This window comes from Bubalus kerabau, chromosome 8, assembly GCF_029407905.1.
Source record: "Bubalus kerabau isolate K-KA32 ecotype Philippines breed swamp buffalo chromosome 8, PCC_UOA_SB_1v2, whole genome shotgun sequence".
Classification (NCBI taxonomy): domain Eukaryota; kingdom Metazoa; phylum Chordata; class Mammalia; order Artiodactyla; family Bovidae; genus Bubalus; species Bubalus kerabau.
In genome coordinates this window covers 23797392-23822429 of record NC_073631.1, presented here as the reverse complement: position 1 = coordinate 23822429, position 25038 = coordinate 23797392, and the positions used below count along the sequence as shown (strand labels likewise).

Below are 25038 nucleotides of genomic sequence, written 5' to 3'. Positions count from 1 at the left end.
TCCCTTCATTCTTTCTGGAGTTATTTCCCCACTCATCTCCAGTAGCATATTCGGCACCTACTGACCTGGGGAGTCCCTCTTTCAGTATCCTATCATTTTGCCTTTTCATACTGTTCATGGGGTTCTCAAGACTTAAATTGAAGAAAGTAGGGAAAAACAATAGATCATTCAGGTAGGACCTAAATCGAATCCCTTATGATTATAAGGTTGAAGTGAGAAATAGATTTAAGGGACTAGATCTGACAGACAGACTGCCTGATGAACTATGGATGGAGGTTCGTGACATTGTACAGGAGACAGGGATCAAGACCATCCCCATGGAAAAGAAATGCAAAAAAGCAAAATGGCTGAGGAGGCCTTACAAAGAGCTGTGAAAAGAAGAGAAGCAAAAAGCAAAGGAGAAAAGATATTCCCATTTCAATGCACAGTTCCAAGAATAGCAAGGAGAGATAAGAAAGCATTCCTCAGTGACCAGTGCAAAGAAATAGAGGAAAACAACAGAATGGGAAAGACTAGAGATCTCTTCAAGAAAATTAGAGATACCAAGGGAACACTTCATGCAAAGATGGGCTCGATAAAGAACAGAAATGGTATGGACCTAACAGAAGCAGAAGATATTAAGAAGAGGTGACAAGAAAACACAGAAGAACTGTATAAGAAAGAGCTTCATGATCCAGATAATCACGATGGTGTGATCACTCACCTAGAGCCAGACATTCTAGAATGTGAAGTCAAGTGGGCCTTAGAAAGCATTACTATGCACAAAGCTAGCGGAGGTAATGGATTCCAGTTGAGCTATTTCAAATCCTGAAAGATGATGCTGTAAAAGTGCTGCACTCAATATGCCAGCAAATTTGGAAAACTCAGCAGTGGCCACAAGACTGGAAAAGGTCAGTTTTCATTCCAATCACAAAGAAAGACAATGCCAGAAAATACTCAAATTACCACACAATTGCACTCATCTCACACTCTAGTAAAGGAATGCTCAAAATTCTCCAAGCCAGGCTTCAGCAATACGTGAACCATGAATTTTCAGATGTTAAAGTTGGTTTTAGAAAAGGCAGAGATCAAATTGCCAACATCCACTGGATTGAAAAAGCAAGAGAATTCAAGAAAAACATCTATTTCTGCTTTATTGACTATGGAAAAGCCTTTGACTGTGTGGAGCACAATAAACTGTGGAAAATTCTGAAAGAGATGGGAATACCAGACCACCTGACCTGCCTCTTGAGAAACCTGTATGCAGGTCAGGAAGCAACAGTTAGAACAGTTAGAACATGGAACAACAGAGTGGTTCCAAATAGGAAAATGCGTATGTCAAGGCTGTATATTGTCACCCTGCTTATTTAACTTCTACGCAGAGTACATCATGAGAAATGCTGGGCTGGAGGAAGCACAAGCTGGAATCAAGTTTGCATGGAGAAATATCAATAACCTCAGATATGCAGATGACAGCACCCTTATGGCAGAAAGTGAAGAGGAACTAAAAAGCCTCTTGATGAAAGTGAAAGAGGAGAGTGAAAAAGTTGGCTTAAAGCTCAACATTCAGAAAACTAAGATCATGGCATCTGGTCCCATCACTTCATGGCAAATAGATGGGGAAATAGTGGAAACAGTGTAAGACTTAATTTTTGCAGGCTCCAAAATCACTGTGGATGGTGATTGCAGCCATGAAATTAAAAGATGCTTACTCCTTAGAAGGAAAGTTATGACCACCCTAGATAGCATATTAAAAAGCAGAGATATTTCTTTGCCAACAAAGGTCTGTCTAGTCAAGGCTATGGTTGTTCCAGTGGTCATGTATGGATGTGAGAGTTGGACTATAAAGAAAGCTGAGCACCGAAGAATTGATACTTTTGAACTGTGGTGTTGGAGAAGACTCTTGAGAGTCCTGTGGACTGCAAGGAGATCCAACCTGTCCATCCTAAAGGAGATCAGTCCTGGATGTTCATTGGAAGGACTGATTTGAGGATGAAACTCCAATACTTTGGCCACCTCATGCGAAGAGTTGACTCATTGGAAAAGACCCTGATGCTGGAAGGGATTGGGGGCAGGAGGAGAAGGGGACAACAGAGGATGAGATGGCTGAATGGCATCACCGACTCAATGCACATGAATTTGGGTGTACTCGGAGTTGGTGATGGACAGGGAGGCCTGGCGTGCTGCAATTCATGGGGTCGCAGAGAGTCAGACACAACTGATTGAACTGAACTGAACGTGTAATACACTTGAATGTTGCTGGAAAACAAGTAAAGTAAACATAAGGATAACAGATAGAAGGGTGATTGGTATATGCCTTGAAAAATGTCCTACATGAAGGGGAATGGTTGATGGAACGATGAGTGGAGTGATCTGAAAATGACCAGGAAGCCCAGTCTGGCTTGCCTGTATAAGGAACCTTAGTCGTTCTTCATGTCTGACTCTGCGACCTCACGGACTATAGCCTCTATCCATGGAATTCTCCAGGCAAGAATATTGGAGTAGGTTGTCATTCCCTTCTCCAGGGGATCTTCCCAACCCAAGGGTCAAAAGCAGGTCTCCCATATTGCAGGCAGATTCTTTACTGTCTGAGCCATCAGGGAAGCCTCAGGCTGCACCTAAACTCAGTTTCCAAAGGGACCAGTGTTTCCCTTCCCCCAGTATGAAGGGCCACAATACCCCACTGGTTCAAAGAATCCTGGTCTTGAGCAGCTAGCATTCCCAGGTAACTTACTAAAGAGCTGTACCCTAAATTCAGACTGCCAGGTATGTTTTATTCCACAGATGAGGTGGTTCTCAGAACTAAATTGGAGGTGAGGTCTGTCCATCAGAATCCACACCCACACAGCTGTTCCCCATCCTTTGCATGGCTCTCAACCACATGATGTGGGGATCACGGAAACTCATGCTTTCCTTTCTCTATATGAAATTTTCCTTTTCCCAGTAAAGCCTATTCCTTAACCTATACTGTTACATAAGATGCAATTTGTTCCTCTCATGCGACATGACAGATGGAGACCTAAATAGATGGATTTTACTAAACAGATACCATCATCTCTTTATGTTATTTCTACTCAATGCAATTAACACTTTACTGAACGCATCAGCCATACAAAGTCCTGGAAGAGACAGTGTTGTGAATATTACCTTCAATACTTTACTTGGTAAGTTATAATCCAGTTGTACCCTGATGCTGGGAAGGATTGGGGGCAGGAGGAGAAGGGGATGACAGAGGATGAGATGGCTGGATGGCATCACCGACTTGATGGACATGGATTTGGGTAAACTCCAGGAGTTGGTGATGGACAGGGAGGCCTGGCGTACTGCAATTCATGGGGTCGCAAAGAGTTGGACACGACTGAGCGACTGAACTGAACTGAACTGAATCCAGTTATACAAAACTTTGAAAGTCAGTCTTTAATCAGATGAACGAAAGGTATGACCAGAAGAAAAATAGAGCAAAAAGTAACTGATTCTAACAATATAACTGAAAAAGGATCTCTTGGTAAGCTTTGCCAAGGAAATGAATTTGAATTAATCATGAATATTAAGGGAAGGACTTCAACCGAGTAAGAGCATTCCAGGAGCTATATAAAACCTGAGCACAGAATGCAACTGTTTCCTGAATAGTCAGAAGCTCTGAAAGTCTCTGAAATAATCTCAGAAGGCTAAGAGTGTAGAGAGAGATGACATATGTTTGTGTGTATATGTGAGTTATTTATGTTTCATTTAAACAGTACTTCTGTTTTTAAGGAAACAGACAAAAGCTAATGTCTCTCCTCGTATAACACATAGGCCCTCCCCCAAACAAAATGCTAGGTATAGGTTAATGAAACACAATAGTAATCAATAGCATATGAATTATGAATTATTCTACAAAATCCTAGTAAAAGATTCTCTTCCTCTGGCAGGTAGAATGCTGACCTGAAGAGACATTTAACTTCAATACTTAAAGTAATTATATCCTGGAGAAGTTTAAACCTGTACAAAATTTCTGGAGAGCAACTTAATATATACCATGTGTGTGTGTGTGTATATGTATATATATATATATATATATATACACACCATGTATATATATATATATATATATATACACACACACCATGTATATATATATATATATATATACACACACACATATATATCAAAGATCATAAAGACACTCTTGATGCTAACCTACTAGTTCCAAATCCTGAAAGTTATCCCAAACAACTAATTAGAAAAATGCACAAATAAGAGTGTATTTACAGATCTATTTATAATAATTGGAAATATTCTGAATATCAAGTATTCAGTTAAGTTTGGTCGCTCAGTTGTGTCCGACTCTTTGTGACCCCATGGACTGCAGCACGCCAGGCCTCCCTGTCCATCACCAACTCCTGGAGTTTACTCAGATTCATGTCCATTGAGTCAGTGATGCCATTCAACCATCTCATCCTCTGTCGTCCCCTCCTGCCCTCAATCTTTCCCAGCATCAGGGTCTTTTCCAATGAGTCAGCACTTTGCATCAGGTGGCCAAAGAATTGGAATTTCAGCTCCAGCATCAGTCCTTCCAATGAATATTCAAGACTGATTTCCTTTAGGATGGACTGGTTGGATCTCCTTGCAGTCTAAGGGACTCTCAAGAGTTTTCTCCAACACCACAGTTCACCACACGTGAATATCACATATTAGAAAGTGGTTTAAAAATAACATGATACATCCATATTACTGAGTTACCATACCTCCATTAAAAAAAAAAAAACCACACTTTCAAAGAATACTTACTGATATGGGTTCATAGCATGGATACAATCCTGAGTTTAAAGTCCAATTTTATATAGAAGGAAAAGGGAAATAAAGGAAAAAAGAAGCAAAGACATATGAATAAAGGAATATAATACCAAAAGCTTAGAATATCTCTGAGTTATGTGATTGCATACAGTGTTTAATTTTTGCCTGTGCTGTATGAAGAATCACCTGCTCACATTTCTTTTTACAGGAGACGCGGTTTAAGTCTATCAAGAGAAGAGTGTCATAATAATGTTGGATCTTTAGGTTATCAATGGGTTTTCTAGTGAAGAGGAGACTGCAATGTGCATTCTACAGAGGAACTGGGATTCTACTCAGTATATTTTATAAGTAATAATGAGACTATATAAAGATAGTTGAAAGCCCCAGACATCGTTGTCTTCTTCCTCTCATAATGTATAAAAGAGAAAACTAGCGAGAACCTACTGTATAGCACAGAGAGGAAAAAAGGAACAATCTCTTTGTAAGACATATATTAAGTTAACCTTTAAAAATGCATTCCAATACACAGTAGATGCAAAAACACTCTGTTTGAGTTCACTTACATGAGGTACCTAGAATAGTCAGTTTCACAGAGTCAGAAAGTACACTGGTAGATGCCACAGGCTGGGGCTGGGGAATGGAGATTTAGTATTAAAAGGAAACAGCTTCAGTTTAGCAAAGTGAAAAATTCAGATGGATGATGGTGAGAGATGCACAACAATGTGAATGTACTTAGTGCCACTGAACCATACAGCTAAATATATTAAAATGGTGTGTTATTTTCTGTGACTTTTACTATAATTTAAAAAAAAAAAAAAACATTTTTTTAAAAAGCTGGATGACTGTTATACAAATATCTTAAGTTCAGAGAAAAACAGGTTAACTCTTCTAATCCAGCTGCTTATACTGTTCCAGACAATCTAATCACAGTGGAAAACTAAAACCCTTGAAAAACTAAATGGTGAGCATACATACAAAAAGATAAGAGGGAAAATGCCTTTCTAAAAGAAAATGAAAGCGTGAAGATTTTTCTTCTTCACTGGCTTTGTCAAACAGCAAATCAGATAGCCTCAAATAATGTATCTTGCTTCTTTACATAACAAATGACACTTCGCACAAGAACACCAACCTTGACTTTGTAAACTCTAAGCAAAATTTGATGACCTATGTGTACCTCAAAGCTGTCGGGAGCCACGTTAGGCATTACTGACAAAATGGAGGCACGGCTTCAACCCCCTCTCCTCACCCTGCAGGCACAGTCCCAGGATGAAGGAGTTAGGTTTTGTGATTCTGACTTGTTCTTTCCTTTTTTCAGATGAGTTGGCTGGAAAGAATGTTAAGGTGCTTATTGTTCTTGAGAGAAGCACGAGAAAGCACAAAGCCTTCTGCAGTTGTTCCCAGAAAATAATCTATAAAGTAACCATTGATGTGTGTTCAAGGATTTTTACAAAGAATGTCCCAGGATGAGCACGTAGGCTGCAGCTTGAGGCCATGGGAAGGATTGTTATCTGAGACCTGTTTGTGAGGGGAATGTTTATGGCAAAACCCTAAGCTTAGTTTGCTGAGCTTAGGGTTTCAGAATAATTAAGAATAGCTAGAAGCCTTTTTAGGCGACAGACAACATTAAGATGCTAGGGGCAAACAGGATTTAGAAAGATAAGAAATAAACTGAGGAATGTAGCATGAGTTACAATGTAATCACAAGTTAAGTATAGGACACATAAGAGGAAGTAGATAATAGATTACGGTCATTACCGTGAAGATCGCTCAGTCGTGTCTGACTCTTTGCGACCCCATGGACTGTAGCCTACCAGGCTCCTCTGTCCATGGGATTTTCCAGGCAATAGTACTGGAGTGGATTGCCATTTCCTTCTCCAGGGAACTTCCCGACCAAGGAATCGAACCCAGGTCTCCCACATTGTAGACAGACAGTTAACCATCTGAGCCACCAGGGAAGTCCAATTCTGAGAGAATCGCTGAAGCAGGAACTCTGTTTGTGGGGCAATAATTTCTGAAGACAAAACCTCTGACCTAATGCTTTTGTCAAAGTATAAAAGAAAACCTGAAGCTTGAAATAAACATGTAGTCCCGTACTTTGAGTCAGAGGCTACATCATCCCCCGCTGACACTGCTCATCACTTCAGGCTGATTCCCCTGGCTGCTGGAGCTGGACTCCGGCACAAAGCCTCTCAGATTTTTCTCTCTGAAGATATGCCATCAAATTTTATTAGTGTGGGGTTTTATTTTTTTATCATGTTCACAAGATTTGGAGTAGACTGATTTTGGTGCAGTTTACCATATCAGTACTTCTGTTTTCCTGTTTAACCGGCTCAAGGCAAGACCTGATACACTTATGGCCAGGATAACAATTTTGCCTGGGCCTTGCATTCAGGAAAGGATTTGAATGTAGACTTTGGGTTTTACCCTAAATGACTTTATTCCTATTACTTTAGGACTCTACACTATTACAAATTTTGTTCTTATGAAAAAAGGCTTAGCTGTAAATGGAAATATGGTGAGAATATTTTCACTTTGCTCAAGTATCTTCTATATTTCGGTAATCCCCTTTTGAATCATGATTGTACATCCATTTGAGGAATAAGCCAGGGTAACCTTGACCTCTCACCTCAGACAGGTGAGCTCACAGCTTACCCATGCTGCTGCTGCTAAGTCGCTTCAGTCATGTCTGACCCTGTGCGACCCCGTAGACGGCAGCCCACCAGGCTCCCCCGTCCCTGGGATTCTCCAGGCAAGAACACTGGAGTGAGTTGCCATTTCCTTCTCCAATGCATGAAAGTGAAAAGTGAAAGTGAAGTCACTCAGTTGTGTCTGACTCTTAGCGACCCCATGGACTACAGCCCACCAGGCCCTCCGTCCATGGGATTTTCCAGGCAAGAGTACTGGAGTGGGGTGCCATTGCCTTCTCTGAGCTTACCCATAACAGGGTGTAAAAAGTCAGACCTTGACCTTTCCACTTCAAAATAAAAGTTAAAGTTCTGGCAGAGACAGTAAGATGAAACAAGTATCTGCACAGGTAATACATTTGAGAAGAATAAATGATAACATTAAGTGTTAGTTTTTTGCTACCATAAACTGAAGAATCCACAAGTTGGGGACAGAAAAGGAAGCAGCAGCCAGAGTAAGATCTTGCTTGCCATGTCTCTCTGAAGTCATCCGGCGTATATCACCACCTCCTCCCCCCAGGATTATGCCCAAAGGGAAAGGAGACAGATAATGCAGCACAATCAGGTACATAATATATTCCTTAAAAATTCAGATACTCAGAGATGAGAATGTGCCTGGTATCTTTCTAGAAATATGATGCCTTGGAAATTGTTTGATATGACCTAATGGAATAAAAGTAATAATGCAGAGATTGCTGAAAAGGTTGTTCATGGTCACCAATGGCCCAAAGCAACTTATAATCTTCTATCAGCCTCAAAAAGGAGAGGAATCATCTGAACCTTCCGGGTGTTTCAGTGGAGAGGACAAGGTCAGTGGATTCCAAGACAGAAACCCAGGTTCCAACTCAGAAAAGTAGGCTGAGGAAATGAGCATGGATTGCAGTTTGAAGCCCAGGTTAAAATACGTACTTCTCAGCATATGCCAACTTGAAGCAGGCAGACACCAGAGAACACAATGTAAAACTGAACATCTCACTTTATGCCAATTTGAACAGAAGCTGAGACATGAAACAGATGCCGTCCCCCTAAAGAGAGGCTTTAGATACCACCATAACACATGAGAATTGAATACATTTTATGCCTAAAGGTAAAGAAACTTGAAATCGGAATTAAATTGAGCTATACAAAAGTTTCTTTATGCATATTTAAGGTCAGATAATAAATTGACCAAGACCATGTTTTCTGCCATTATAAATAAATAGGGGCTTGGAGATTTTGATAACTTCAGGAGAAATATTTTCTACATTCACATTCATAGTTTGACATATATATATATGCTTATTATTTTATGAAATTATCCACAATTTTTATAACCCTGTTTTGATATTGCCAATAGTCTCAAAATGTGAGAGAGGCCCTGATTTCCCATTATATCCTTTCATTGAACATGGGTTTGCTCAGTGGTACTGCTAGGATTTCACGAAACCTATTGATATCAGTGCAGTATCACCTAATAAGTAGAATGGAATCGAGCAACATACCATTATGTAATTTTTTTTTAGTACCAGATACGGTAAGCAACAAACTAAAGACTTAATTTCAGCACTGGTATGGCTGGAATGTACTAAATCTATTCTAAACTGGATAAATATTAGTCATATAATAGAAGATCATCATTTTTATAGAATGAATTCTACATAGAAGAAAACATGACTGCTTATGTATTTTGTTTCTTATGTTTGAGGGGAACTTTAAAAAGCAGAGACATTACTTTGCTAACAAAGGTCCATCTAGTCAAGGCTATGGTTTTTCCTGTAGTCATGTATGGATGTGAGAGTTAGACTATAAAGAAAGCTGAGCGCCGAAGAATTAATGCTTTTGAACTGTGGTGTTGGAGAAGACTCTGGAGAGTCCCTTGGACTGCAAGGAGATCCAACCAGTCCATCCTAAAGGAGATCAGTCCTAGGTGTTCATTGGAAGGACTGATGCTGAAGCTGAAACTCCAATACTTTGGCCATCTGATGCAAAGAGCTGACTCATTGGAAAAGACCCTGATGCTGAGAGGGATTGGGGGCAGGAGGAGAAGGGGACGACGGAGGATGAGATGGTTGGATGGCATCACTGATTCAATGGACATGGGTTTGGGTGGACTCTGGGAGTTGGTGATGGACAGGGAGGCCTGGCATGCTGCAGTTCCCGGGGTAGCAAAGAATCGGTCGGACATGACTGAGCAACTGAACTGAACTGAACTGAACTAAATATATCATTGAGTTGTTTACTGCCACAATATCTTGAGAGATTCGAATTTTGCATTGCATCTTATAGGTAATCAGTTTCAAACAAAAGTTTAGAACCCTGAATCAGAGAGTCCCTACAAAGTTGCCTCTTAGGAGGCAACTCCTAACTCTTTATCAAATTACTGAAAGTTACATAGCACTAAAACCATTTTGTCACTAGATAGATTTTAAAAAACAGAATCACAGCTTAGTCAGAGCTTCCTATTTGTTCTACCCTTGGCTTAAATGTATACATGTGAGGATATTTTAAGTAGCTTTTCTGTCTATATATCTTTCCTCAAATTCTCTAGGTAAATGACTTTACTTCATGAAACCTTACTAATGTCGGTGTAGGTTCTCCAAGCTTTCCTGCTTGCAGTCTTAAAAATATCAAAATGTAACCATATGAATTAACTCCAAACCTGCTCAATATCATTAATAATACACAGTCCTGACATTTTAAATTTTCATTATTTGAGCTGAATTTTCTTCATTGTTTGAAAAAGCAGAGTCTCATTCCCTTCTCATTTCCACACTGAATAGTATGTAACCACCCCAATCTTTCATCTTCCATGCTACAACAAGAAGCTGTAGTATCAGCTAGTTTTTCCAGACTCCCCTCCACTCCCACTTGAAGAATTTTACTATCACTGTTTCCACAGCTGCCTGCTTGATTTCTTCAACCTTGAACCGCTGCCCATACACATGCTAGATTTTACTGAGCCATTACAGCGGAAATATTATCTGAACCTACTCTTGAAGTATTTTCACTGATAATACTGTAAGTAAAGATGCAGAATTTATGTGTATGAGAGTCCAAATATATTTATAGATTGAACAGAACAGACATATTTGACCAAAAAGATACTACTTATGTGCCCACAAATAAACAATGTTTATAGAACACTTTTTTCAAGACTAGTCTCACTGTCATCTTGGCCATTTTTAATCAGTTTATTAGATAATTCCTTACAAAAAAATACTATAAAATACCATATAATGACTCATTATGTTATAGCTATTAATATTACGATGGAGTGTAGTATTCATTAGACAAAAGGATTATAGTCAAAAATCCATAGGATTTTGTACAACACAAAGAAACGCGATCTCAAGATGACATCCATGAGCTTTGTTTCATATGATCTCTACTGTGTTTAAAACAGTTATCTGGACATCCATCTCTCTTAACATTTATCTTTCATATAACAGTTGATATCCACCTTCACTGGACAAAATATATAGACAGCTTATTCATCCATGATGTCACTATCAAATGTCAAGGAAATGAGCAGGCAGAGAAGACGGTCAACACTAGGATTCCTTGAACCAGAGTTGAAGCCAACAAGCCAGCAAGACCTTATTATACCACTTTTACTTTTAACAAGCTAGATTATCTTATTATATCACTTTTTAGATGAGATTGCCTGGTGCCTCAACCACCTCTTTGAAGATTTTGATAAAGCATGAACAAAAGCATGTTTTAATTATTCTTATTTCACTTAAGAGCCTTCACTCATTTGTACCAGGGTACGTTTCTACAATGGAGCTAAACTAAGATAACTATGAAAAAGTGTTAGTTGCTCAGTCATGTCCCACTCTTTGCCACTGCACAGATTGTAGCCCACCAGGCTCCTCGGTTCATGAAATTCTCTAGGCAAGATTACTGGAATGGGTTGCCATTTCCTTCTCCAGGGGATCTGTCTGACCAAGGGATCGAACTCAGGTCTCTTGCTTTGCAGGCTGATTCTTTACCATCTGAGCCACGATTCAGTTTTTTTCAGGGGCTACCCAGGTGGCACAGTGGTAAAGAACCCACCTTCCAATGCACCAGGCGCAATAGACACAGGTTTGATCCTTAGGTCTGGAAGGTCCCCTAGAGAAGAAACTGGCAACCCACTCCAGTATTTTCACCTGGAGAATCCCATGGACAGAGGAACCTGGCAGGCTACAGTCCAAGGGGTTGCAGAAGAGTCCCATGCAACTTAACAACTGAGCATGGTAAAGGGCAAAAGAAAAATAAGATACAAGATAGCTATGGCCATTGTAATTTCAATAAGACCTGTGCCAATTAAGATCCAGAAGATCAATTGATTCTCATCATAAAACTAAGCTTCAGTTCAGTTCAGTTGCTCAGTCGTGTCCGACTCTTTGCGACCCCATGAATCCCAGCACAACAGGCCTCCCTGTCCATCACCAACTCCCGGAGATCACTCAGACTCACATCCATCGAGTCAGCGATGCCATCCAGCCATCTCATCCTCTATCGTCCCCTTCTCCTCCTGCCCCCAATCCCTCCCAGCATCAGAGTCTTTTCCAATGAGTCAACTCTTCACATGAGGTGGCCAAAGTACTAAGCTTACTCATTTGTAAAAGAAATTTATGAAATGATTTGAGTAAATCCTAGAAGAGTAAATCCTAGAAGATCTTTCTAGATTGAGAGGTAAATATTACTTCTAAAAGAAATTATAATGCCACAATGCTATTAGGACTGTTGAATTTTCACCAGGTATCTATATGCAATATATCTTTAATGCAATAAAAACAGCCCTCACAAGGTTAAAAGGGTAAATTTTCTCCAAGTTATCTATGTAGTAGGATATAATTCTATAAAATGTTTATAAAGTATATTTTCATTCCCTATCAAAGTGTTGATATTGCAAATTTATAAAGAATAAAACTAAACCACAGAATGTCATGAATAAAAAGCATTTTTTTCCTATGAATGTGTATGTCATCACACTGAACACCATTGTTAATTAGAAGTGTATATTGCATACAAATGCACTCCTTTCACAGTGACTATAGAAACATCCCTTTACCTTCAGGACATTCTACATCATTATTATTTATTCACTTAAAGTAAAAATCTTTAATATTGTTTTACAGTTTTGGAAATTTTATTCATATGCAGTACAAATCTCCTATTACAGAGTAGATTTATTTCCTACTGACAATATTATCAATTGGGAGCGAGATAAAAAGAAGAAAATTAGTATATGTCCTTCTTATTCCCCTTTGGGGAGTAAATGAAATTGAACCTATTTTGATGCATATGAGCAATATTGAAATGTATATTACTTTGAATAGAGTATTTTATTAAAAAGGACTCTGTCATTGTCTCACTCTTAAAATCCAAGCATGACATTTCATAATATATTACTCCCTGACATTAAAGGTTTTATGTAAGGCCTTAGCCTTTGAAATGTTCCAGTTATGATGTTTCAACACATTGTACTGGTTGATATTTAAAGTCGCTACAAGCTCATGTGGCATTTTAGGCCTGACTGTCATTACTCTGCTGCCTGACAACAGATTTTCCTCAGGAATGAAACTCAGTGACCCAACTGAAACCACCAAGGGGGTATGAACTCATTAAGTCCAAGCAGATCTAATTAACCAAATCAGTAATCCCTCAAAGTATTTTGCTTCCCAGAAATCTTTTGTTCCTAATGATTTAGCGTTAATGGGAGATCATCCACAATCACTTTCGGTAGAGCCCTTCCAAAGAGATCTTTCTAAATTAAAGCTGTCTGAAACAGTCTCTGATCCTTGCCTTCTCAGAAGCTTTTTTTACGGATTTTTAAGTGACTTTCTTCTGATGAATAAAGAAACACTAAGGATGATCTTATTATTCGGCATCACCTTCTAAGTTTTCCTTTCTTCATCCTACGCTATTTTTACTTAACCACTTCCATGCTTTTCTGAAGCTTTTGCATTTGCTTCATCCCCCATCTCCCTCCCAAATTATCTCAACTGTGTCCCAGTTACTGCATTTAGTTCCGCCTTTTCCTCTTTCCTTCCTCCCCTTTGCACTTTAAAAAAAAGTTTTGTATATACCTAAAACATGTTGTAAAATCTTACTCCCTTTCAAATTTTCATATATATTGTCTGCAATTATTAGACTGCAGTTGTTCGGGTATGACCTAAATCAAATCCCTTATGATTATACAGTTGAAGTGAGAAGTAGATTTAACGGACTAGATCTGATAGACAGAATGCCTGATGAACTATGCACGGAGGTTCGTGACATTGTACAGGAAACAGGGATCAGGACCATCCCCATGGAAAAGAAATGCAAAAAAGCAAAATGGCTGTCTGGGGAGGCCTTACAAAGAGCTGTGAAAAGAAGAGAAGCAAAAAGCAAAGGAGAAAAGGAAAGATATAAGCATCTGAATGCAGAGTTCCAAAGAATAGCAAGGAGAGACAAGAAACCATTCCTCAGTGACCAATGCAAAGAAATAGAGGAAAACAACAGAATGAGAAAGACTAGAGATCTCTTCAAGAAAATTAGAGATACCAAGGGAACATTTCACGCAAAGACAGGCTCGATAAAGGACAGAAATGGTATGGATCTAAGAGAAGCAGAAGATATTAAGAAGAGGTGGCAAGAATACACAGAAGAACTGTACAAAAAAGATCTTCACGACCCAGATAATCACGATGGTGTGATCACTCACCTAGAGCCAGACATTCTGAATGTGAAGTCAAGTGGGCCTTAGAAAGCATCACTATGAACAAAGCTAGTGGAGGTGATGGAACTCCAGTTGAGCTATTTCAAATCCTGAAAGATGATGCTGTGAAAGTGCTGCACTCAATATGCCAGCAAATTTGGAAAACTCAGCAGTGCCCACAGGACTGGAAAAGGTCAGTTTACATCCCAATCCCAAAGAAAGGCAAAGCCAAAGAATGCTCAAACTACTGCACAATTGCACTCGTCTCACATGCTAGTAAAGTAATGCTCAAAATTCTCCAAGCCAGGCTTCAGCAATATGTGAACCGTGAACTTCCAGATGTTCAAGCTGGTTTTAGAAAAGGCAGAGGAACCAGAGATCAAATTGCCAACATCCGCTGGATCATGGAAAAAGCAAGAGAGTTCCAGAAAAACATCTATTTCTGCTTTATTGACTATGCCAAAGCCTTTGACTGTGTGGATCACAATAAACTGTGGAAAATTCGGAAAGAGATGGGACTACCAGACCACCTAACCTGCCTCTTGAGAAACCTATATGCAGGTCAGGAAGCAACAGTTAGAACTGGACATGGAGTGCTCGCTTCGGCAGCACATATACTAAAATTGGAACGATACAGAGAAGATTAGCATGGCCCCTGTGCAAGGATGACACGCAAATTCGTGAAGCGTTCCATAAAAAAAAAAAAAAAAAAAAGAACCGGACATGGAACAATAGACTGGTTCCTAATAGGAAAAGGAGTACATCAAGGCTGTTTATTGTTACCCAGCTTATTTAACTTATATGCAGAGTACATCATGAGAAACGCTGGGCTGGAAGAAGCACAAGCTGGAATCAAGATTGCTGGGAGAAATATCAATAACTTCAGATATGCAGATGACACCACCCTTATAGCACAAAGTGAAGAGGAACTCAAAAGCCTCTTGATGAAAGTGAAAGGTGAGTGAAAAAGTTGGCCTAAAGCTCAACATTCAGAAAACTAAGATCATGGCATCTGGTCTCATCACTTCATGGCAAATAGATGGGGAAACAGTTGCAACCGCGTCAGACTTTATTTTGGGGGCTCTAAAAATCACTGCAGATGGTGATTGTAGCCATGAAATTAAAAGATGCTTACTCCTTGGAAGGAAAGTTATGACCAACCTAGATAGTATATTGAAAAGCAGAGATATTACTTTGCAAACAAAGGTCCGTGTATGGATTTGAGAATTGGACTGTGAAGAAAGCTGAGCACTGAAGAATTGATGTTTTTGAACTGTGGTGTTGGAGAAGACTCTTGAGAGTCCCTTGGACTGCAAGGAAATCCAACCAGTCCATTCTGAAGGAGATCAGTCCTGAGTGTTCACTGGAAGGACTGATGCTAAAGCTGAAACTCCAGTACTTTGGCCACCTCATGCGAAGAGCTGACTCATTGGAAAAGACCCTGATGCTCGGAGGGATTGGGGGCAGGAGGAGAAGGGGATGACAGAGGATGAGATGGCTGGATGGCATCACCAAACACATGAGTTTGGCTGAACTCCGTGAGTTGGTGATAGACAGGGAGACCTGGGGTGCTGCGATTCATGGGGTCCCGAAGAGTCAGACACGACTGAGCGATTGAACTGAACTGAGCTGATTCACCTTCAGTTTTGCTAACTTATCAACTTAACCATTTCAAGATCCTTATCATAAGTAGTCTGAAGTTATAGCTAATAAAGATAACGAATATATACTGTCTTAATGTGTATCAAGCTCATAATTGTCAACATGAGATTGACATTTATTTTTTGTAATAGATAAATGGCAACATAGATGATTGATACCTCAGATATGAATGGATAGATAAATCTAAAGATGTAAAGACAGATGGAATTTTCTGTATTTTTTATTTTCATATGTTTCTCCATCAATTATTTCATACCTATGTTTGTTTTACATTGTTATTCCATAAAGTTGAACAAACTTAGCTGTCATGTAAATTCCCTTTGTCTCTCAACTCCTACATTATGGTTATAATAAGTTTGTAATTATTTTAAACACAGAGCTGACTGGTGAAGTATCACTCTTCTTTCATTGAAAGGGAGTTAGAAATCCTTTTTACCAAGTACTTTAAAAAGAAAAAAGACGTCAACCAACCACATGTGTACACAAACACACTACCCAAACCTCACATCCAAGAAGAAAGACTCTGGGCCCATGTGCCTAGATCTCCTTCATTTTGTTCCCCAGGCACTGTGGTGAAAGAGGGGAAAATTTTAACTACAGGAGATGTGGACACATTTTTTTCTAGTGAAAATGGGGATAGAGTCTATAAAAAAAAAAAAACTCTGCAATAATCAGACCCTTACTTTCTTAACTCAGCGGCTATACACTACATCAAAGTATGTCATATCACTAATACACCCACCTCATCCAACTCAAACAGTATGAGGTAGCTAGCTGACAGAGTTGCTACTCCCAATGCCTAAATCATTTTGTTGGCCGTTGTCATATACAAGGAAATCATATCTTCCAAGAGCAAATGCAAAAATGGGGCTGCTAACCTAATAGCTTATATTATATTTGATTATTCTAGTTTCCCCAAATTCTGCTATATTTAACAGTGAAAGTTACTTTCTCCATATCTTTCCTCACCACAGTAGTAAAAGATATGAAAATTGCTACTTATAGAATACAGCAAGGGTAAAAGCAGGTGAATGAAAAACTAATCTTTAAAACCAAGCTTGCATGCAACAAGGAGCATTCTAACATAATCAAACTCCACAACAGATACACTGCATTTGTCTTGCTTTTAGAGCAGGGATTCTTAACTGTGGTTGATTTTGGTCCCCAGGGGCACATGGAAATATCTAGGGACATTTTGGGTTATCCTAACTGTTCTGGGCCTCTAGTGGGTGAAGAATAAGAGGCCAGGGTTGCTGTTCACCATCCCACAATGCACAGCACAGTCTCCCACCACAAAGAATCATCTGGTCCAAAGTTTCAATAGTGCCCAAGCTGAGAAAGCCTGCTCCATGATGAAGTTTGCAGTGCATATTGGATTATATGTTAATATTAGAACATGTGAATACAGCAAGTAATTCGACAAAAGAAAATGGTAATTTCCCCTTTTGTCTTTAAAAATCCATTTGGAGAAGGGGGGAAAGACATAGCGACAAAGATAAAAAAGACCCTATTTAGCTGTGTTTTCTCCCTCAGTAATTCAGACTTTAGAACTTGATTATTTTGTCTTCAAAACATGTTTTGGATGCACTTGAGGATATTTACCAAATAACTCAACATTTTAACAAAGTTTAAATAATAATGCTGATGATTTAAAAAAAATGTGGGCTATAGTTCATTACAGTTCATGCACAATCCTCCAAGTTGTCTGAAGACACGAATATTCTCTCACCTTTTTGCCAACTGCTTCTTCCTCCGGCTCTACAGGTTCTCCAGACCCTCTCCTCCTCCCAGCTCCCAGCCCCCACCCCCATATCCTACTCTCAATTTCTTCATACATTCAGTAGGAAAAATAAAAAGCACTAAATCACTGATCTCAAATTACTAGGCAGGTATCAGTTCAATGATAAATAGAGCAATTAAGCCCACGCACATTTACCTAACTTACCTTTATCAATATGTGTATGTTTTTTCCATACTTAGCAGTTTTCTCATCTTCTGCCTCAGAGACAACCATGATATTACAATTTGTTAACAAACACAGCTTTTATTTTATGATTCTGAGTCATCACTGACTTCTGCATCCAGATATCCCTGAGTGGTTGCATCCCAAATCCCTCTATTTTGGTTACAACAGCTGAATTGAGTTTAACTTTATAATTTTGGTATTTCCTAATAATAACAGTATTGCCACTTCTAACTCTCCTGATCATTGAACAATTGAAAAACGAGCTAAGCAAACGAACCACAACAAAACATAACTTTCAAAATCATGCCGTTTTTTTTTTTCCTGTCCTTAGCCATAATGAAGGTAATTTCCTTAGTCTAGATTACTTTGAATTTTCACACTTTTATTACCATTTGCAATTCTTCCCTTTGACTCCATTTTTAAAATCACAGGGTAACTCCTTCTTGGCTACTACGAAAAAGTTTTAAGTTTTTAAAAATTAAGTCATTTGCACTAATTTCTAGTCTTTCCCAATCCATCACTTGATAGTGGGCATTCTTTTCCACAGCTCTCCCAAGTTTATATGAAAAATCAAATTCTTGCTCCACAACTGCTCTAATTTCACCATTATTAGCAGCAAATATGAGAAACAGCAATAAGAACTTTCATATAAGTGGGAGTAGAGAAGCAAAACAGAGATAAAGATAAGAAAGGCACTTGTCACAAGCCAAAGTATGAGCATTTCAGGCAATATTTTTTCACATTACATATCATACAAGCACTTGTATTAGCTTCCATTACTGCTGTGACAAACTACTGCAAACTCAATGAGCAAAAACAGCACCAATTTGTTAACTTACAGTTCTGGAGGTGAAAAGTTCAAACGGTCTCGATGAGCTCAAATCAGGGTGCTGGGAGGCCAGGGCTCCTCTCTGATGGCTCCAGGGGAGCATCTATTTGCTTGCTTTCTCCAGCTTCTAGAGGCTACCCCTACTCCTTGGTTTGTGGGCCCTTCCGCCATTTGTAAAGCCAATAACCGCAAGCCAAATCTTTCTTGCACTTCCTCTCTCTGAAACGCCTCCCTCCTTCGCTTAGAAGGACGCTTGTGATTACCTTCGGCGCACCTGGATCATCCAGCATACACCCAGCGTCGCAAGGTCAGCTGATCAGCAATATTAATTCCACCTGCAACATGAATGCCCCTTTGCCTTGTAACACAACACATTCACAGTTTCTGGGAATTAGAAGGTGGACATCTTTGGACAAGGGATTATTTTGCCTCCTATAGTGCTTATTTGTTTTGGAGTGTGGTGTGTTTTTCTTTTCTTTCAACTGTAAATCAGAATAATTTAAAAATTAGACAGTTCTAACTAAAAAGTTAGATAGTATCTTCTCTCAATTCCTCTTAAAATCCCAGCAAAGTGGCACTCTCTCTCACAACAAAAGTGGCAAAACACTTTACAGAATAATTAGTAGGCTTTTCATACATTGGTAAAACAAAACAGCAAAAAGAAAAAAAGAATGTCAAATAAATGCTTAATGGAATCAAACTGGCTTTACAATTTAACTGATTTTTGTTGTCATAAGCATTTTTAAAAGTTTTAATATAAGTAATACATAATAGAGTTACAATTACAAATAAAAGAAAATTATAAATTTCAAATTGTCATCATAAGCGTTTTTAAAAGTTTTAATCTAAGCAATACATAATAGAGTTATAATTACAAACAAAAGAAAATTATAAAGTTCAAATTATTTCTAAACCCACTACAATGCTAGGCACTTATCTTTTTTATATACATTCATTCATATCATATTATCACAGAAATATTTTTATGTCAGGAATTAAAAGTTTTAAATTGATGACTAAATAATATTTTGTTAAAATTTACAGTGCATATTTTCTGCAATCGGGGCTACTTTCAGAAGAAGTGGTAAATATCTTTTATCATATAAAAGATACTCATGTGAATATCTGTGTTCTCTATCCTTAATTACTAGGAGTAAAAGTAAATCAAAGACTATGCTCATTTTTCAGTAGTCATTGTTTATGCACACTACATGGTCGTTTATAACAGGTGGATTCATCAACTCCTTAGTCTGGAAGTAATGTTTAATTTTTGTCTATAATACAAAGTATTCCAATGCTTCTAATTTTGTGATGTCAAGAAAATTTTTCATGCAAATGGCAGCATTATAAACATAATTATAAGTACTCAGTAAAGAACATAGTGTATAGTGAGTAGTCAGTGAATGGATGAATGACCATTTTTGCTTAGGGCAGGTGGCTCAGTGTTAGAGAATACATCTACCAATGCAGGAGCCACAGGAGATGCAGGTTCGATCCATGGGTGGGAAGGATCCCCTGGAGGTGGAAATGGCAAACCCACTCCAGTCAGTATTCTTGCCTCGAAATCCCATGGACAGAGGAGCCTAGTAGACTGTGGTCCATGGTGTCACAAAGAGACGTGACTGAAGTGACTGAGCACACATGCACAGATGGCATTCTTACATGCACGCACTTCAGCACCAACATATCCACAGATCTCCTTAATGTTTTTTGTCAAATGACAGATTATATCGTTTTGGAACAGTGACTCTCACAACCTTGGCAGCACATTTGTTGTCACCTGGCAAGTTTTAGCAAATAATGCAGACTAGGCACTGATTTTATAAGCTGCCCAGCTGACTCTGCTATGCAGTCAAGGTTTTATATTTTACTACTCAGGCTCTGTACTGGACTAGACCATTAAAGCAGACTCTCCAAGGGTAGGGTGTGGGCAACAGCACTTTCTAGAGATCCCCAGGAGAATAACTGGTGCAGACCAAACTGAGAACCACTGAAACAGTCCTCAGGGACAATTATCCAAACTATTTGTTTTACAAGTATAACTGAGGATAACTGAAACCCTGAGTGCCCAGCAGTCTTCCCCCAAGGTTAAAGACCTAATTGCTATAGATTTTGTATTAGAAGTCAGGCCACATTTAGCATAGAGATTCAAAGCACAGCATAAATCATTAAAAAAAATAAAAACGTTTTTCAAACCACCAAAAATAGAGGAAAATATAACATCATTTAGAATCTTCTAGAACTCATCTATTCTATTTAGGTGCTCAGTTGTGTCCAACTCTGCAACCATATGAACTGTAGCCCACCAGGCTTCTATGTTCATGGGATTCTCCAGGCAAGAATACTGGAGTGGGTTGCCACTTCCTTCTCCAGGGGATCTTCCCAACCCAGGGATCGAACCCACATCTCTTGCGTCTCCTGCATTGGCAGGGGGGTTCTTTACCAGTAGCACAACCTGGGAAGCCCAGCTAATTATATGTCTTATCTATTTATTTGGGCTTCCCTGGTGGCTCACACCATAAAGAGTCTGCCTGCAAGATGGGAGATCAGGGTTCAATTCCTGGGCCTTGAAGATCCCCTGGAGAAGAAAATGGTAACCACTCCAGTATTCTTGCCTGGTAAAATCCCATGGATTGAGGAGTCCATCAATTTATTGCTGCTAAACTCCTTGGTCAGATTATCTACTGACTCATCAAAGCTCACCTTGCACTTTAAATGATTCTGAAAGGCCTTCCTTTGAACTAAACTGGGATAGAATCTTGGGGTTATGAGTGTTATACCCATGTGGGGTCCCATGTCTCAGTAACTGGTCCACTAATGTGTTAATGGCTGGGAGTTTAACAGAATGAAAACAATAGGAAAAGAGACGATATATAGTTAGAGGACTGATTGTTCCATGCCGTGTTTCCTGTGTGGGAAATCAAACGACTTGCTGCGAATTGTTTGTGTGCAAAAGTCTTTGGCAGTGAAGCCAACAAAAGCACTGGCTAGTGTGTCGGCTCAAAGCAAAACACATCAAATTATGTATTCAGCAAGTCCTCATAATCAGAACCCTGGTCATGTGATCACTTCCTTTCCACTTAGGCTTTGGGAGGCCCTTCCTGTGAACAGAACGTCTGGCCTATTAAGCACAGAGCTGCCAAGTCAGAGCCACAGGTGGCCCTGACTTGGCAAGCGATAAAGCACCAGCTACGCTGCAGACAATAAAAAATAGACAGGGCTTTTCATCTGGTTTTCAGTATATACATACAGAACAGAAGTTTCTTGGGGAAAAGTTGAGTTTTATGATTAAACATAATGCCCAGTGTATTTCCCTAATATATTACCAAGCTCCTATTTAAGGTTTCGAAAGTTTTTATTGAAAGTCACTGATTTGAAAGTCTATACAGAAGACAGCATTGGAGCTGAATAATAAGTAGCTATGTTCTTTTATTTTTCCCCATTTCTTCTTATGTTTTAAGTACTCATCATTGATATCTACATTTTCTGCAACCTTACAGAAAAGGCATACAGAATGTGTGTACTGAGAATTTTATAAATCCCTCAACTTCACCTTCTGTGTCACTCCCAGCCATGATACACAGCTAAAGGATGCTCACAAGATGTCATTCACCAAACTCTATAGACCTTGTACTCTTTTCTCTCTTAACAGATATGTTCATTGTATTTATCAGTCTAATCCTTCTCAAGTTCCTGAAATACCTATGTTGACCTAAACATTATTGTACCTACTTAGCTTCACCCTACATCATGTATACAATCCCATCTCAACACCATTTATTTCCTCTAATGTAAGTTCTCCAAATGTATGTATATATAACCCTAGTACCTGCATCTGGTTATCTATTTGCTCCTCCTGTTCTCTGGGGATATAAACTCCAGTCCCAGAAATGTGGTGACTGAAAAACAGGATGTCTGCCAGGGAAACTGCAATATATTCCAGGCTCTGCCACTTTATAGATTTATCAGAGTAAAAAATTTCAGGACCTATTTTCTTCATCCATAAAGTAAAATACAATTTTCACAACATTTTGTTCAGAGTGGTTGTTAAAGTCATGTAAGTCAATGGAAAGTGACCAGCTTAAAAAGACATATGATTAAAAATTTGTACCAGAAAGAATTTCCATATTTCCAATTTTCTTATAGTTTAAGGAAATCTTAAAATGTAACTAATCTAACTTACAGTGAAGTACAAAATTTAATTCTTATTCTCTGCTAAAAGGTTACCAGTTTCTGCTTGAATATATTTAGTGATAGGAACTCTTTCTGTCTGAAGGCAACTCCTTCCAGTCTTAACAATGTATATTTATCTGTGATAGTTTTCTTTCAAAAAAACCAAAACAACCATATCTGATATAACTTATAAACTGACCAATGATTTACCAAGGATATTATGAAAAAAAAAAAGCAATTTATTTCCTTGTTTCTTTTTGCTTTTCAATATTATTACCAAAAAAATAATTTACAATTAGGTTTAAGTAACAGGCAAATTTGGCCTTGGAGTACAGAATGAAACAGGGCAAATACTAATAGAGTTTTGCCAAGAGAATGCACTGGTCATAGCAAACACCCTCTTCCAACAACACAAGAGAAGACTCTACACATGGACATCACCAGATGGTCATCACGGAAATCAGATTGATTATGTTCTTTGCAGCCAAAGATGGAGAAGCTCTCTACAGTCAGCAAAAACAAGACTGGAAGCTGACTGTGGCTCAAATCATGAACTCCTTATTGCCAAATTCTGACTTAAATTGAAGAAAGTCGGGAAAACTACTAGACCATTCAGGTATGACCTAAATTAAATCCCTTATGATTATACAGCAGAAGTGAGAAATAGATTGAATAGATCTGATAGACAGAGTGCCTGATGAACTATGGATGGAGGTTCGTGACAAGGTACAGGAGACAGGGATGAAGGCCATACCCAAGAAAAGAAATGCAAAAAGACAAAATAGTTGTCTGAGGAGGTCTTACAAATAGCTGTGAAAAGCGAAGGAGAAAAGGAAAGATATAGCCATTTGAATGCAGCATTCCAAAGAATAGCAAGGAGAGATAAGAAAGCCTTCCTCAGCAATCAATGCAAAGAAATAGAGGAAAACAATAGAATGGGAAAGGCTAGAGATCTCTTCAAGAAAATGAGAGATACCAAGGAAACATTTCATGCAAAGATGGGCTCAATAAAGGACAAAAATAGTATGGACCTAACAGAAGCAGAAGATATTAAAAAGATGTGGCAAGAATACACAAAAGAACTATACAAAAAAAATCTTCATGACCCAGATAACCACAATGATGTGATCACTCAACCAGAGCCAGACATCCTGGAATACAAAGTCAAGTGGGCCTTACAAAGAATCACTATGAACAAAGCTAGTGGAGGTGATGGAATTCCAGTTGAGCTATTTCAAATCCTGAAAGATGATGCTGTGAAAGGGCTGCACTCAATATGCCAACAAATCGGGAAAACTCAGCAGTGGCCACAGGACTGGAAAAGGTCAGTTTTCATCCAATCCCAAAGAAAGGCAATGCCAAAGAATGCTCAAACTACCACACAATTGCACTCATCTCACACTCTAGTAAAGTAATGCTCAAAATTCTCCAAGCCAGGCTTCAACAGTACATGAACAGTGAACTTCCATATGTTCATGCTGGTTTTAGAGAAGGCAGAGGAACCAGAAATCAAATTGCCAACAATTGTTGGATTATCAAAAAAGCAAGAGAGTTCCATAAAAACATCTATTTCTGCTTTATGAATATGCCAAATCCTTTGACTGTGTGGATCAACACAAACTGTGGAAAATTCTTAAAAAGATGGGAATACCAAACCATCTAACCAGCCTCTTGAGAAATCTGTATGCAGGTCAGGAAGCAAAAGTTAGAACTAGACATGTAACAGTAGACTGGTTCCAAATAGGGAAAGGAGTACATCAAGGCTGTATATTGTCACCCTGCTCATTTAACTTATATGCAGAGTACATCATGAGAAACCCTGGGCTGAATGAAGCACAAGCTGGAATCAAGATTGCTGAGAGAAATATCAATAACCTAAGATATGCAGATGACACCACCCTTATGGCAGAAAGTGAAGAAGAACTAAAGAGCCTCTTGATGAAAGTGAAAGAGGAGAGTGAAAAAGTTGGCTTAAAGCTCAACATTCAGAAAACAAAGACTATGGCAATTGGTCCCATCACTACATGGCAAATAGATGGGGAAACAATGGAAACAGTGGCAGACTTTATTTTGGGGGGCTCCAAACTCACTGAAGATGGTGATTGTAGCCATGAAATTAAAAGATGCTTGCTCCTTGGAAGAAAAGCTATGACCAACCTAGACAGCATATTCAAAAGCAGAGACATTACTTTGTCATCAAAGGTACATCTAGTCATGGCTGTGGTTTTTCCAGTAGTCATGTATGGATGTGAGAGTGGGACTATAAAGAAAGCTGAGCACCAAAGAATTGATGCTTTTG

At 38.8% G+C, this 25038-nt stretch overlaps 1 long non-coding RNA gene and 1 other non-coding gene across 2 annotated transcripts in view; one reads left to right on the top strand and one right to left on the bottom strand.

Annotated features, from left to right (window-relative positions):
* LOC129658966 (uncharacterized) overlaps positions 1-18919 on the bottom strand; it is a 69227-nt gene extending 50308 nt beyond the window's left edge. The window contains exon 1 of the long non-coding RNA XR_008717627.1: positions 18577-18919. This is a non-coding gene — a long non-coding RNA (uncharacterized LOC129658966). The remainder of the gene's footprint in view (positions 1-18576) is intronic.
* On the top strand, positions 14703-14809 carry LOC129659770 (U6 spliceosomal RNA). The gene has a single exon (XR_008718239.1). It is a non-coding gene; the product is annotated as a U6 spliceosomal RNA (small nuclear RNA).
* Positions 18920-25038: the final 6119 nt, after the last annotated feature.